Source organism: Lepidochelys olivacea (genome assembly GCF_965140295.1).
Source record: "Lepidochelys olivacea isolate rLepOli2 genome assembly, chromosome: 3".
NCBI lineage: Eukaryota > Metazoa > Chordata > Testudines > Cheloniidae > Lepidochelys > Lepidochelys olivacea.
Window position 1 is genome coordinate 74074672 of NC_140413.1, and position 12933 is coordinate 74087604.

The 12933-nt window shown below is 42.9% G+C and overlaps 1 protein-coding gene across 5 annotated transcripts in view; it reads left to right on the forward strand.

The window, feature by feature from the left end:
* The window catches only part of KLHL32 (kelch like family member 32), a 246627-nt gene that overhangs the window by 11543 nt on the left and 222151 nt on the right, over positions 1 to 12933 (forward strand). The window contains exon 1 of one of the 5 annotated variants that reach the window (XM_084622594.1): positions 8271 to 8525. The exons of the other annotated variants lie outside the window; for them this stretch is intronic. The gene's annotated coding sequence lies outside the window, so the exon portion shown is untranslated. Of the gene's footprint in view, positions 1 to 8270; positions 8526 to 12933 lie in introns of those variants that run through there. 5 annotated transcript variants of the gene reach the window in all.

Below are 12933 nucleotides of genomic sequence, written 5' to 3' on the forward strand. Positions count from 1 at the left end.
ATATAGAGGGATGTGATCGTTCGCCTCTATTCGGCATTGGTGAGGCCTCATCGGGAGTACTGTGTCCAGTTTTGGGCTCCGCACTACAAGAAGGATGTGGAAAATTGGAAAGAGTCCTGCAGAGGGCAACAAAAATGATTAGGGGGCTGGAGCACATGACTTATGAGGAGAGGCTGCGGGAACTGGGATTATTTAGTCTGCAGAAGAGAAGAATGAGGGGGGATTTGATAGCTGCTTTCAACTACCTGAAAGGGGGTTCCAAAGAGGATGGATCTAGACTGTTCTCAGTGGTAGCAGATGACAGAACAAGGAGTAATGGTCTCAAGTTGCAGTGGGGAAGGTTTAGGTTGGATATTAGGAAACACTATTTCACTAGGAGGGTGATGAAGCACTGGAATGGGTTACCTAGGGAGGTGGTGGAATCATCTTCCTTAGAGGTTTTTAAGGTGAGGCTTAACAAAGCCCTGGCTGGGATTATTTAGAAGGGGTTGGTCCTGCTTTTGAGCAGGGGGTTAGACTAGATGACCTCCTGAGGTCTCTTCCAACCGTGATATTCTATGATTCTGTGATTCATTTAGCAGAAATGGCCAGACCTGAGGAATTACTGGCCACTGTGGGAGATTTCAGCAGTCACATGCTCAAGTTAGTCAGACTATAAGCAGATACTGGGAGCTCAGAATGCACAGGGCACTGCCCTGCTTGACGTGTGTTTAGGCAATTAGTGAGTGATTGCCAACACTTGCTTTTAAGAAAAGAGAATGTCATCATTGCATCATTGTAAGCAAACAGATTTCTTGCTCATCTGAATGAACCAGAAGAAGCTTGTTAAGGATTGTAAGGTTATCCCTAACAATTACAAAACAGTCATACTCCAACACAAGCTATTAGTGGCAGCGTGAACTTTGTTCCAAGAAGACATGCATTGGGATGACGACACTGCATGGTGCAATTGCAGACGAGTTTAAGGAGATAGTCACGAAGTTTGAGCCAAGAGATACACAAATTGGAACAGCAGAAGAGGAGTGGTATATCTTCAATAATGTATTGATCCTAACCAAGAAGCTGAGGTGATATGTGGATGCACTAAGGTAGGTAGACCACAATCTCTTAAAGAATGGTGGTGGAATGAGGTGGTACAAAAAGCAGTAAGAAATAAGGGAGAAGCCAGAATGGTGATGGAAAATAATCCTTCAGAAGAAGTGTTTGCCATCTGTAGAGCCTCCACTTGAGTAGCAAAACAAACTGTCAGAAAGGTTAGAACCTAGCTTTAAACAAGCTGTATAGAGTTGAACAACTGCCCTCAACTTGCCAAAAAGAAAATATATGCCATCAGGTGGACAAGAAACAAAAAAAAGCAGACTAAGTGAACATGCCATTCGTAAAGGAAGCAGGGGGCAAAATGCTTGTGATAGCAGTGATGGCATGTAATCAATGACAAGAATACAGTGAGGGTCTACTCAGTGAGAACTGTTCAGATACCACACTCTCATTTGAACTCATAATCATGGATGTCAATGATCTGACAAAGGCAGATATCCAGGCTACACTGCTGAAGATGGCACATGGAAAAGCAGCAGGTCCAGATGAAGTCATGATGAAAATGATCAAAGCCTTGAGAGAGGTTGGTGGGTGCTGGCTCAGGCAAATCCTGTATGAAGTCTGGAAAGAAGAAAAATCCCCCCAAAATGGAGAAAGTCCATACTGGTTCCAATAAACAAAGAAAACGATGACATATATAACTGTTCAAAATGCCCAGGAATTAAGTTGCTGTCCCAGTGCATTAAGCTGTTAGAGAGAATCATGATAGTCATATCCACTGAATAATGGAGCCCATTTAAGGAAGGGATTAATTTGGTTTTAGAAAAAGAACAGAGATTACAGATGGTATGCTTATCACTAGACAGTTGGTAGAAAAGGAGCTGGAGGGAAACACTGAGAATGGATGGGCTTTCCCCAATTTGGAGAAAGCATTCCACAAAGTAACGGGGCAACTGCTGGTGCCTCTACTATGATTTTGCGGGGGTACCACACGACCATGTCCAGATGGCGATGTGTTGGTATGACAGTTCTATGACAAAAGCACAGACGCCCTTTGGTGTAACTTAGGGTTTCGAGGTGACACTTGAGCTCCACCAGAGATCAGTGCATAGTAGATTACTATTCACAATTGTGATGGACTTTATCAGTAAGCAAATCCAAATGGAACATAGCATGAAGTAGATGTAGGCAGACAATATTACACTAATTGTTGATTGTAAGGGAGATTTGGGCCAGGTGATTGATGTCTAGAACAGGGAATTTAACAATCTGTGACCTCAAAATGAGTGAAGAAAATACTGACATTTTGTGGATGACTCATGCAGAATCAAGACAGATGAATATCAACATTCAGGACCAGCACCTAGATCAGGGTTTCTGCATTTAAGTACCTGTGGTGCTGGTTAGTGGCAAATGGAGAAAATGCCCTGCAAGCAAGGGGGTGTTACCCACTCAATTTAGGGCACCTCGCCTATACCCTACCAAGGGCTCAAGGCGTGACCCACCCTTTCCCTTCTGAAGGCTCAGGATGTAAGGCACCTATCCTTACCCATGGGCTCTGGAAGAAACCTGGTCAACATAAGTACCTGCCCTTTCCCTCAGGGCTCTACGGAACCTTTTCCCAGCGAAAGAGCCTTACACATCTATGTGCTCTAAACATCTATTTATTAGCAACACACACAGAATACATATACCAAGCAAATATCTTATGCTCACCACTCCCAATGTGCAGACAAATTTCACCCGATGGCCAGTCAGGATTCATTCATCTGGGGGTTCCTGGCAATGCCTCTGCACATCACGGTCATGCAGAGGGGTCAGCATTCCAGCAGCTTGATGTTGCACTGCGATCCGGAAATGGTTCCCAAAGAGCATTGTTTTTCATTTACATTATATAGGTAAAACTAGCTACCTCCTTCAAATTTACTAGACCTATCACATTATCCCACACTCCTAAATAACAAAATTTTTAACCAACTACACACTGGCACCTATGTGTCCTTCCTGCCCAAGTTTTTTTTTTTTTTATATATATATTTTATGTTTCATGCCCAAATTGTCACTTAGTTGTGACCTTTTCTGTTTGTCCAGATGGTCAGCATAACATGCTGGTAAGAGCTTATTTTACCATTTGTTGAGTCTCTTTCTGTAGCCTCCCTAATTTCCCAGCATCTTTACAACCTTGGTGGTTATAACTTTTGCTAGAGACATTCCTGAGGTGGGGGTGCTTTATCAGCAGCAGAACATTCCTTTTTTCATTTTTAGTGGTGACCACCCTGAGTTTCACCCAAGGCTGGTTTAATATGGAGGGGAGGGGTTGATCATGTGATGGGTTGCCTTTCTACCACAAAAAGGTAGTATTAGATTTGTCTTTGAGATAAGATGAGACTAATTGATATTTAAATAGATTAACAGTAACAAGGCACATAAATATTTCATTCACCCCAACGAGATTTCATGTACACCTAGTTCAAAACATTTTGTTAGTAGTCCTTCCTAATATATCCACAGGATATCTAGAGTTTCATTAGTCTCTAGAGTGGAATACAAATCTGAAAGATACTGCTGCATTATTACTAATTATTTATTATTACTGATGTGCAAATGATTTATTCCCTAATACTACATAGCATTTATTCCCATAATGCTACAACATTAGACTGAGCCTACTTTCATTGAAGACAGAGGGAGTTTTGTTGTGTCTTTGTTCCCTACATTAAGACTACATGGACACTACATGGACACAAGTGATTTCCATGTAACTGTTGTGACGGGGCAAGGCCAGCTGGCTATAGAAAAGTAGTGGGAGATAGATAGATAGATTAGCTCCAGGCTAAACAAATCCCTGGTACCAAGATAAGTGAAATGGCAGCTGCTCCAGGTCAATTAAGACACCTGGGGCCAATTAAGAACTTTCCAGAAGGCAGGGAGAATGCTAGGTTGATTGGGACACCTGAAGCCAATCAGGGACTGGCTGAAACTAGTTAAAAGCCTCCCAGTTAGTCAGGTGGGTGTGCATGTCAGGAGTTGTGGGAGGAAGTTGTGCTGTTGGAGAGACTGAGTAGTACACACCATATCAGGCACAAGGAAGGAGGCCCTGAGGTAAGGGTGAAGTAGAGCTTGAGGAAGAGAGGGCTGCTGTGGGGGAAGTAGCACAGGGAATTGTACATGTCATGTTTCTAAAAGGTCAGCTACCATAGCTGATACTATTAGGGTCCCTGGGCTGGAGCCTGTAGTAGAGGGTGGGCCTGGGCTCCCCCCCACCTTTGCCCCTCTGACTAATCACTGAGACTGTGCAAGGAAGGATAACGTCTCCTCACCTCCTTTGCTGGCTTATGATGAAAATGGCTCAGTAGACTGTCTCCCTTCTCCCTAGAGAGAGAAGGGTTATGTGGAGGGTCACAGTGAGCCTCTGAGGCTAGCGAAATCTGTCAGGAAATGTGGGACCCATGGAGGTAAGGACAGAGCTTTGTCACACCATGTTTACTAATATATAAGGCCTACCTCTATATGCATACTGCTGCTCTGGCAGGGTTCTATGGAGACTGCAATAGGAGACAGAGGCTCACTAGAAGGCTCCCAAACTATTTAAAGGGATGCTATCCAGTTCTTATAGACTCAACATTTTATTGCCTATATAATAAGAATGAGACCAAGCTCTAAAGCCCCATTACTGCAACTTCTTCACATGGATGGGTTTCAATGGGGTTTCACACAGACACAGCTTTCCACTCCGTGCACAAGAAGTTACAAGATCAGGGCCTAAGTTAACTCAGTTTTTTATGTACAATAGTAGAGTGCAGAACAAGATTTCATGAGTAGTATCTCAAAACTCCTTTACTTCCTTTAACATCCTTCATGACTAGTAAAATTAATGAAGTGACAGCTGGTCCTTTAGTTTGAGTAGATTCTCAGAGTCACCCACATACTTTATAAACAGGATCAAGGAGTCTGATTCTCCCACTGCAGGGTTGGACAACAAATGAAAACAGGAAATTTTAATAAATAAGATCACAGATAAAATAAGGAATATACTTACCCATATAGGTAGCTTTCATCTGAGATAGATATAATTTTGAGAGTGAGTGTGAGAACATGCTATCTCAAAGGGGAGACCTCTGTGTCTGCATGGAGCTGAACTGAACTCTGCACAGATGCATGAGTCCATCCATGCAGAGCCTCACTGAAGTCAACTGGGCTCTGTGCAGTTGTAAGGGTACCCTGCATGGAGCTCATTGCCAGATCAGGCCCTGTATTTGTAAGGGGCAGTTATAATGCACAATTTTCTTACAATGGAAATAACATGTTTTCCACAGACTAATGTATAATGAATTGCTGAATTCTTCTTTATGGTTGTCTCTTTTTATAAACTATAGCTGTACAAAAAGTCATTGTTGGCTGCTTTCTATCTAGTATATCCAGTAAAAAAAAAAAATGGCAGGAATTCAAATCAGCGGTGGTGGTTGTTCTGGAGATTCTGAAAAAAAACCAAAGGAGCAACATGCAATGCACTTTAGCATTTAGTAAATTATGCATTGGGTACTTGATTATGAAAATATTGCATGAACATATCCCCCAGGACTCATCTGTCTTTTGAATCTGTGCTACAATGTAGTTACTGAGGGAATAATAATTAGAATTATACAATTATCTACAGTGTTGGAAAAGTATATAGAACAATGTTAAACAGCTCTCTGCAAGGTATCTTCCCGATGAAAAAATGTAAATGCTAAGGTCACACTGACAGTAATTCTCGCTGACCATTTTGGATGTACTCCCCTCCCCCAACCCATGAAACAGACATGGAGTTTGGTCCCTGAAACGTGCTCATTCCCTTAGATCATTCCTTTAGCTCTACTGGTACCAGAGCCATCTACAGATCCCATAGGTTTCTGCAATGCTTAGCAGCCCCTACTGCAGAATGGCTTTTAAGTGGTTTGTTGTAGCCCTCCAATCTCAAAAGAAGGGAATACATACACCTCTTCCCCTTGTATTACAGCACTGCCTTTAAATAAAAAGGCATGCTACAGATGAACTAGACAGGACTTCACATTTAGTGCAGATTTTCCTAATTAAGAGGATGTAGCTGAGAGAGGTGACAGGAAATGGTGTTTTTTCGAAGACTTCTTAGAGAAAGTGAAGTCAGTAAAATGGTCTCCGAGCAATCAACATGCAAACACAGGGTCAGATCCTCCATCTCTGGAGGAAACTAGGGTCAATTTACACCAGCTGAAGATCTGGCCCACAAACCTTACTTATTTAAGATCAGATCCAAAGCAAGAGAGAGATTCCTATTAACTTCCATGGATTTTGAACCAGACACATAAACTTGAAAATTCTGGCTGACATGACTGGCCAAAGTAAGTCTGAGGCAGAACCCAGGTCTGATGATCCCTAGTCTTGTGTATATAAAATCTTTTCTTTCTTGCATAATAGCTAAAGCCCAGACATTAAAACTCTACTAGCAGCAAAATCTAGCCACTGTATCAAAAGGCTACCAGGAAAAAATGCTTCTTTGAAAACTCCCTACAACAACTGGCTAGAACCCCTTCCCCCCCACCGGGCACCACACTTTTGTACTAATGTTAGCTGGCACCTCTCAGTGTCCCATGGGTCTCATAGCTATGCAAGTGCACAGCTGAGATTCATAATTTACTGCTCCTTTATTTTGTCAAAACAAGTAAAATTAAATGCTTGTACTCATGTATGAAAACAGCCTCAGATTAGAGTTCACACAAGCACTAGCCTAAGGCTGAAGGAGGATAATGCTGCCTTCTGTTGCAGCTAGAAAGAAATTATATAAAATCCAGTCTCCAAGTTTAGTCAAATTTTTAAAAACATCTAAAAAACCCACATCTCTATTTGTGGCATATATGCCTTATTGTATGTGTGTGTTTATATATATATATAACACACACAAAGGTCTGACAGGTATATTTGTAAGGATAATTTGTCCATCTCTTTAGCAGAATAATAATAATCAATACACTTTGTAAATGACATAACTAGAAATTCATTACTCTTCTTGAGAGGAAGTGGGAAATAAATAAATCTATTCCTTCTCTCTGTGAACACACTGCGTTGCCAGCTGTCTGGCTTCCAGTTTCCAATAACCACAGGACAATTTCACTCTTCAAATAAATTCTTAACTATGACTGGCTTTTCGTGAACACATCTTGACAATCAATAAGTATTTTCTTTTTTTATATTATATCAGTCAGGCCAGGCCTCTAAAGGAGCAGAGCACCCCAGTGGACAGTCTGAACATGGCTGTTAGATATATGATACATTTGCTCTCTCCTTTAGGATCACTTTAGGTCACAGCTCACATGGCTGATCCATCTTTTCAAGCATACCCCCCTCCGTCATTAATAATCCCCTCAACCTTCCTATCCTCAAATTGTGTGTTGTGTGTTAGTCCCTGTCTGTGTTGTTTAGATTGTAAGCACTTGGGACAGGGATTGTGTGTTAGCTATGATACTAAAGTGCTAGGCAAATGCATCATGCCATATAACAGGTTTGGTAACAATCAATTTTAGGTACTTCTACAGCTCTAATACCATAACATTTGAGCAACTCACAATCTTTAATGCATTTACCATCAAAACACCCCTGTGAGGTAGGGAGGTATTATCCCCCTTTCACAGATGGGGAACTTGGGCCCAGAGAGGTGCTGCAAATTAAGGTGTCATTGTAAGGAGGAGCAGCATACCCACACTGGATATGATCTAGCTAGCCCAGGTAACAACAGTAGTGGAGACATGGTGGCATGGGGTGTCAATGCAGGCTAGCCGCCCTTAGACAAGCCCACCGAGGGCTGCTGGTGCGCATTGCGAGCCTGCTGCGAAGCCTGCCTTGCCACATCTTCTCTGCTATCGCCACGTGGGCTAGTTAGTTTAAAGCCAGCAGGGGGATGCCTACCCACAGTGCAATTACACCCTAACGTGGGGGGCAGACACACACCCGACGGGACTGGCCCAGGAAGCCTGTGAGCCACTGGCCTATCCTTCCTCTCCGCCATAGACAGCTGGAGCCAACCTGCTGGCTGCCCTCAAAGGGCCAGGCCAAGGCAGCTGAAGGGGGATGGGTGCCCGCGGGAGAGGGCAGGGGCCGATGCTGCTCAGGAGCTCGCCTGGTGCCCGCCAGCCCTCCCGCTGCCCTTGCCCAGCTCCTCCTCCTGCAGGTGCGCACAGCGCTGCCCGGCCTGTGCCGCCGCCGCTGCGCACTGGAGGGAAGGGGCCCGGGCTGCCGCCGCCGCCGCCGCCTGCGGGGAGGAGGCAGAGGAGAAGCTCCTCCTGCCCAGCCGCTGCCGGCCCCTCAGTCCCGCTGTGCTAGCGCGGTGCGGGCAGCCGGGCCGCTGCGGTCCCTTGGCGTCGCCTGGCTCCCCAAGCCACGGAGACGGCGGGGAGACTCCCGCCCGGCGCGTGAGAGACGGCACCCGGCCGGGGCTGGTGCAGAGCCGCAGCCGCTTTGTGTCGCCCGGGGAGGTGAGCGAGCCTGTTGTGCGCCAGGAGGCGCCTGCTGCTGCTACCTAATCAGGGGGCGCTGCCCCCGGGGCCGTGCAGTGGGGGTGGCGGGGGGCGGGGCGGCCCCCCTGGGCTGGAGGACCGCAACCTGCAATGGAAGGGCGTCCCGCCTGCGAGGGTTGCATCGTCCCCGCGCGAATCAATCACCCTCCACTTAGTTCCCCCCAACCTGTCGAGTGGAGTCCTGCACCCCACCCAGCCGGGGAGGGGTCTGTGGGGAAGCTTGGTTGCCAAGGAGACGCTTAAACAGTGACTCTGGCGCTTTGGGTTTCTGTGCCCGGCGATGGTGTTGGCTGCCTTGTAAGGTTGCAACAGCCAGGATCTCGTTTTAGGGTGGCATACGTGTGTGATCGAAAAATAAGCCATCCTGGAGGCGAGGTGGAAGGGATTGCTTTTATACCGCAGTACTTGAACTGGGATCTGCACTGTTGTATGTATCCGTCACTTTAGTTCAAACATGGGGATTGCACTTCACCAGGACTAAAAAAATAAATGTGCTCTGAAATAAATCGAACAGGACATGCATTGTTCGGTGGCTTCTCTTTGCACTAATGACTATTGATAGTTGAGTCAATATTTCTGTTTTAATCTCCCTACCCCCTTTTACTTGCCTTAGAGGTTTATAACGTGTATTAAAAAGTTGCTTTGGGCTCAATTGTGACACATTATGTTTTAGACAACTTTTGTTTCTGAAACGAAACAAAACAAAACCCCCTGTGTTTCTGCCCTGAAAAGTGCCTGTAAAATGGCATCATCTTAAACGACACAGCTGTTCTTGTTTGTATTTAGACTGATATCTACTTAATTTAGGGACAAAAATAAGCTTTAGCCCACCAGCTAAAAAAGGGGATCTGAATACTTTCCTAGCTGATGCATGTTAGAGGAATGATTAAAATCTCCAATCCCATGGACTTCAATGAAACTACATATGTGCTTAAACACATGGGGAGATATTTGCAGGATTGGTGCCTTACTTACAGTTGCAGGACCAAATTTGGCCCTTGGTTACATTGAAAACAACCCTACTGGTTAAACCTGGGCAGCCCTACTGAAAACTATGGGGTTGTTCAGGTGCAGCAATTTAAAGAATCTAATGACTATGGGTTTGCACAGATGTAACTGAAGGCAGAGTTTAGCCTATGCGGTCTTGATGGATGAGCCAGAAAAAAACACAGCTTGGCTTTCAAGTTCCTGGCTGAATTTGTAGGCAATTACAACAACCAACCAAACTGCAACCCCCATGTACATGGAACAGATTTTATATGGAATAATTGAGAAACAATAAGCCTGGAATCTCATGTTGCTACTTTTGAAAAATCACCATTCAGACTGAAGCCACACTTCAAAAATGGGTCTGGATGGCTATGTTTAAAGAATGTTCTTACACACCCTGATGAAAAATATCAATATTGTTGAGCTCAGGTATATTTGGTTTAAAGATGTACATTGCCAAAAGATTAGAATACAGTAATTGTGTGTTTGCTTTAGTACTGGGGGGAGGAGGGTGAGTATTTGTGGGAATAACTTGCAAATTATTCAATTTAGAAAGTAAATTCATGTTCCCATGAATGTGAATAGCAAAACTCCCCTTGAAATAAAAGGGATCACGATTGGACGCTTAAGACCCTATCCTGCTAGCTGTGCCACATGGGTTAATCACTTGCATTTGCAGAGTCTTGGGGTCAGCCCACATGGGGAAGCATACAGCATCAGGGCCTGCAGGGATTGTACACAAATTGTTTTTCAGATACGTTTTGTAAGTGTTTTTATTATTTAGATGAGACTTTAAAGTGATGACGTGCCGGATAAATAATATGGTTACGACATAGTTTAAAATGCAGTATTATGTTTTTTAGTAGACCTTTTTGTTTTACCAAGTTTATAAATAATGAAAGAAGTTCTTATTTAGCATTGAAAAAGTTCTAGAGAAACTTCTTCAGTCTATTTTTCAGATGTTAAACAATTTGACAGTGTTTGAAAATCACTTTGTAGATGTAATATATTAAGTACTGTATTGTTACTGTGAATAACTGACCTCAAAAACCCTCATTTTAGTGTGTCAGTAGTAAATATTAGTTATGACTGAGGAGATACTTTTCAGTATAAACCTTTATTCTCGGATATCTATAATGCCAATAAAAATATAATTTGGGCTGAGATTTATCGTGTGTACTATCAGCAAAAAGAGTTCATTTGGTTTTTCCTTTATAGGGATGTTTGATAGACTACCGTTTGGGCAGTTTTTAGCTATCATAGGTTGAGAGCCTCTGCCCCATTTCTTCAGGAGTCTATGTCTTGCATACCCCCAAGTTTCACCTCACTTAAAAACTACTCACTTACAAAATCAGACATAAAAATACAGAAGTGTCACAGTACACTGTTACTGAAAAATGGCTGGCTTTCTCATTTTTACCATATAATCATAAAATAACACAATTGGAATATAAATATTGTACTTACATTTCAGTGTATAGTATATAGAGCAATATAAACATGTCATTGTCTGTATGAAATTTTAGTTTGTACTGAAATAGTACTTTTTATGTAGCCTGTTGTAAAACCAGACAAATATCTAGATGAGTTGATGTACCCCCCAGAGCTACTTGTACCCCTGGTGGAGAACCACTGATATAGGGGAAACAGTACTTCTAATGTTTTCAAAATCTTTGTTTGTTTGGGCTTGGATACCTCAAAAACAGGTGTAGTTAAAAACGTTCAGCTTAGAATGCACTTAGTCCTGGGGGAGGGCAAGTATTTCTAGTTTGTTGAAGAAACTTGTTATAGAAATAATGAGTTATGTATTTAAAACTTTATGTAGACTACACTTGATTTATTAGTCTAACACATTAACCCATACCAAATGCCAGATAAAGTCAGTCCTGACTGCCAAAAGGTCTTGGGAATGTCTCAGAACTTGAGGTAATTGGAGGGTTGGATAATCATTGGAACCAGTACAGCAGGCTTTGTAGTCTCAAACTTGAAATCAGCAACTGGACAATTAGAAGGTTTCAGGGAACTTGAGTAAACTTTGGCTAATCATGACTTCAATCAATCTGTGGAAAAGCCCGACAACTTCACATGAGTGCACCTCAGTCATAGAAAGAATGACTGGCCAAGTTCAGAACTAATGTAAGTGGTAACAACTCCAGAAGTCAGGGTGATTGCATATGAGATCTGAATTTGGCTCGTGATTTGAATGCAGGAAGAAAACAAAACACTGAGAACCAAATTTATGACTCGTTCAGGTAGCTGAGATGTACAGAAAGGGTTAAGAAGATTGGTGGCAGTGAAGAACACGAGGGAATTCTATTCAGATTGGTGTAAGCACATACACGGTCACTGAAATCTATGCTTACATCAGGGGACAAATTCTGTTAAAATTCTTATGAGTAAAAAATATTGGTTCAGTGGATACTTGCATGAGTAAAGTGAACATCAAGAAAGGGATAGATAATAAGACAGAAAATATCATATTGCCTCTATATAATCCATGGTACGGCCACACCTTGAATACTGCGTGCAGATGTGGTCGCTCCATCTCAAAAAAGATATATTGGAATTGGAAAAGGTTCAGTAAAGGCAACAAAAATGATTAGGGGTATAGAATGGCTTCTGTATGAGGCAAGATTAATAAGACTGGGACTTTTCAGTTTGGAAAAGAGGTGACTAAGCGGGGATATGATAGAGGTCTATAAAATCATGAGTGGTATAGAGAAAGTAAAGAAGGAAGTGTTATTTACTCTTTCTCATAATACAAGAACAAGGGGCCACCAAATGTAGTGAATAGGTAGCAGGTTTAAAACAAACACAAGGAAGTATTTTTTCACGCAACACACTGTCAGTCTCTGGCACTCCTTACCAGAGGGTCTTGTGAAGGCCAATACTATAACGGAGTTCAAAAGGGAGCTAGATAGATTCACGGAAGATAGGTCCATTAATGACTATTAGCCAGGATGGCAGGAATGGTGTCCCTAGCCTCTGTTTGCCAGAAGCTGGGATTGGGTAACAGGGCATGGATCACTTGATGATAACATGTCTGTTCATTCCCTTTGGGGCACCTACCATTGGCCACTGTCAGAGGACAGGATACTGGGCTTGATGGACCTTTAGTCCGACTCAGTATGGCTGTTCTTATGTTCTTTAACAGGATTTGACCCCAGATAATTCCCAGTTCATTTAGAAACAGGATTATTTTCTTACTGCTTTTATCTTCTCCACTTTTCATTCAGAAAGTGTTGCTGAACCTACTACTTGAAAATCAGGTATCGATACTACGTAGCTTCTGAGGTTGACAAAGTGATCATTGGTGTTTAATGTCAGTTTGAGATGAGTAGTAGCCGTGTTAGTCTGTATTTGCAAAAAGAAAAGG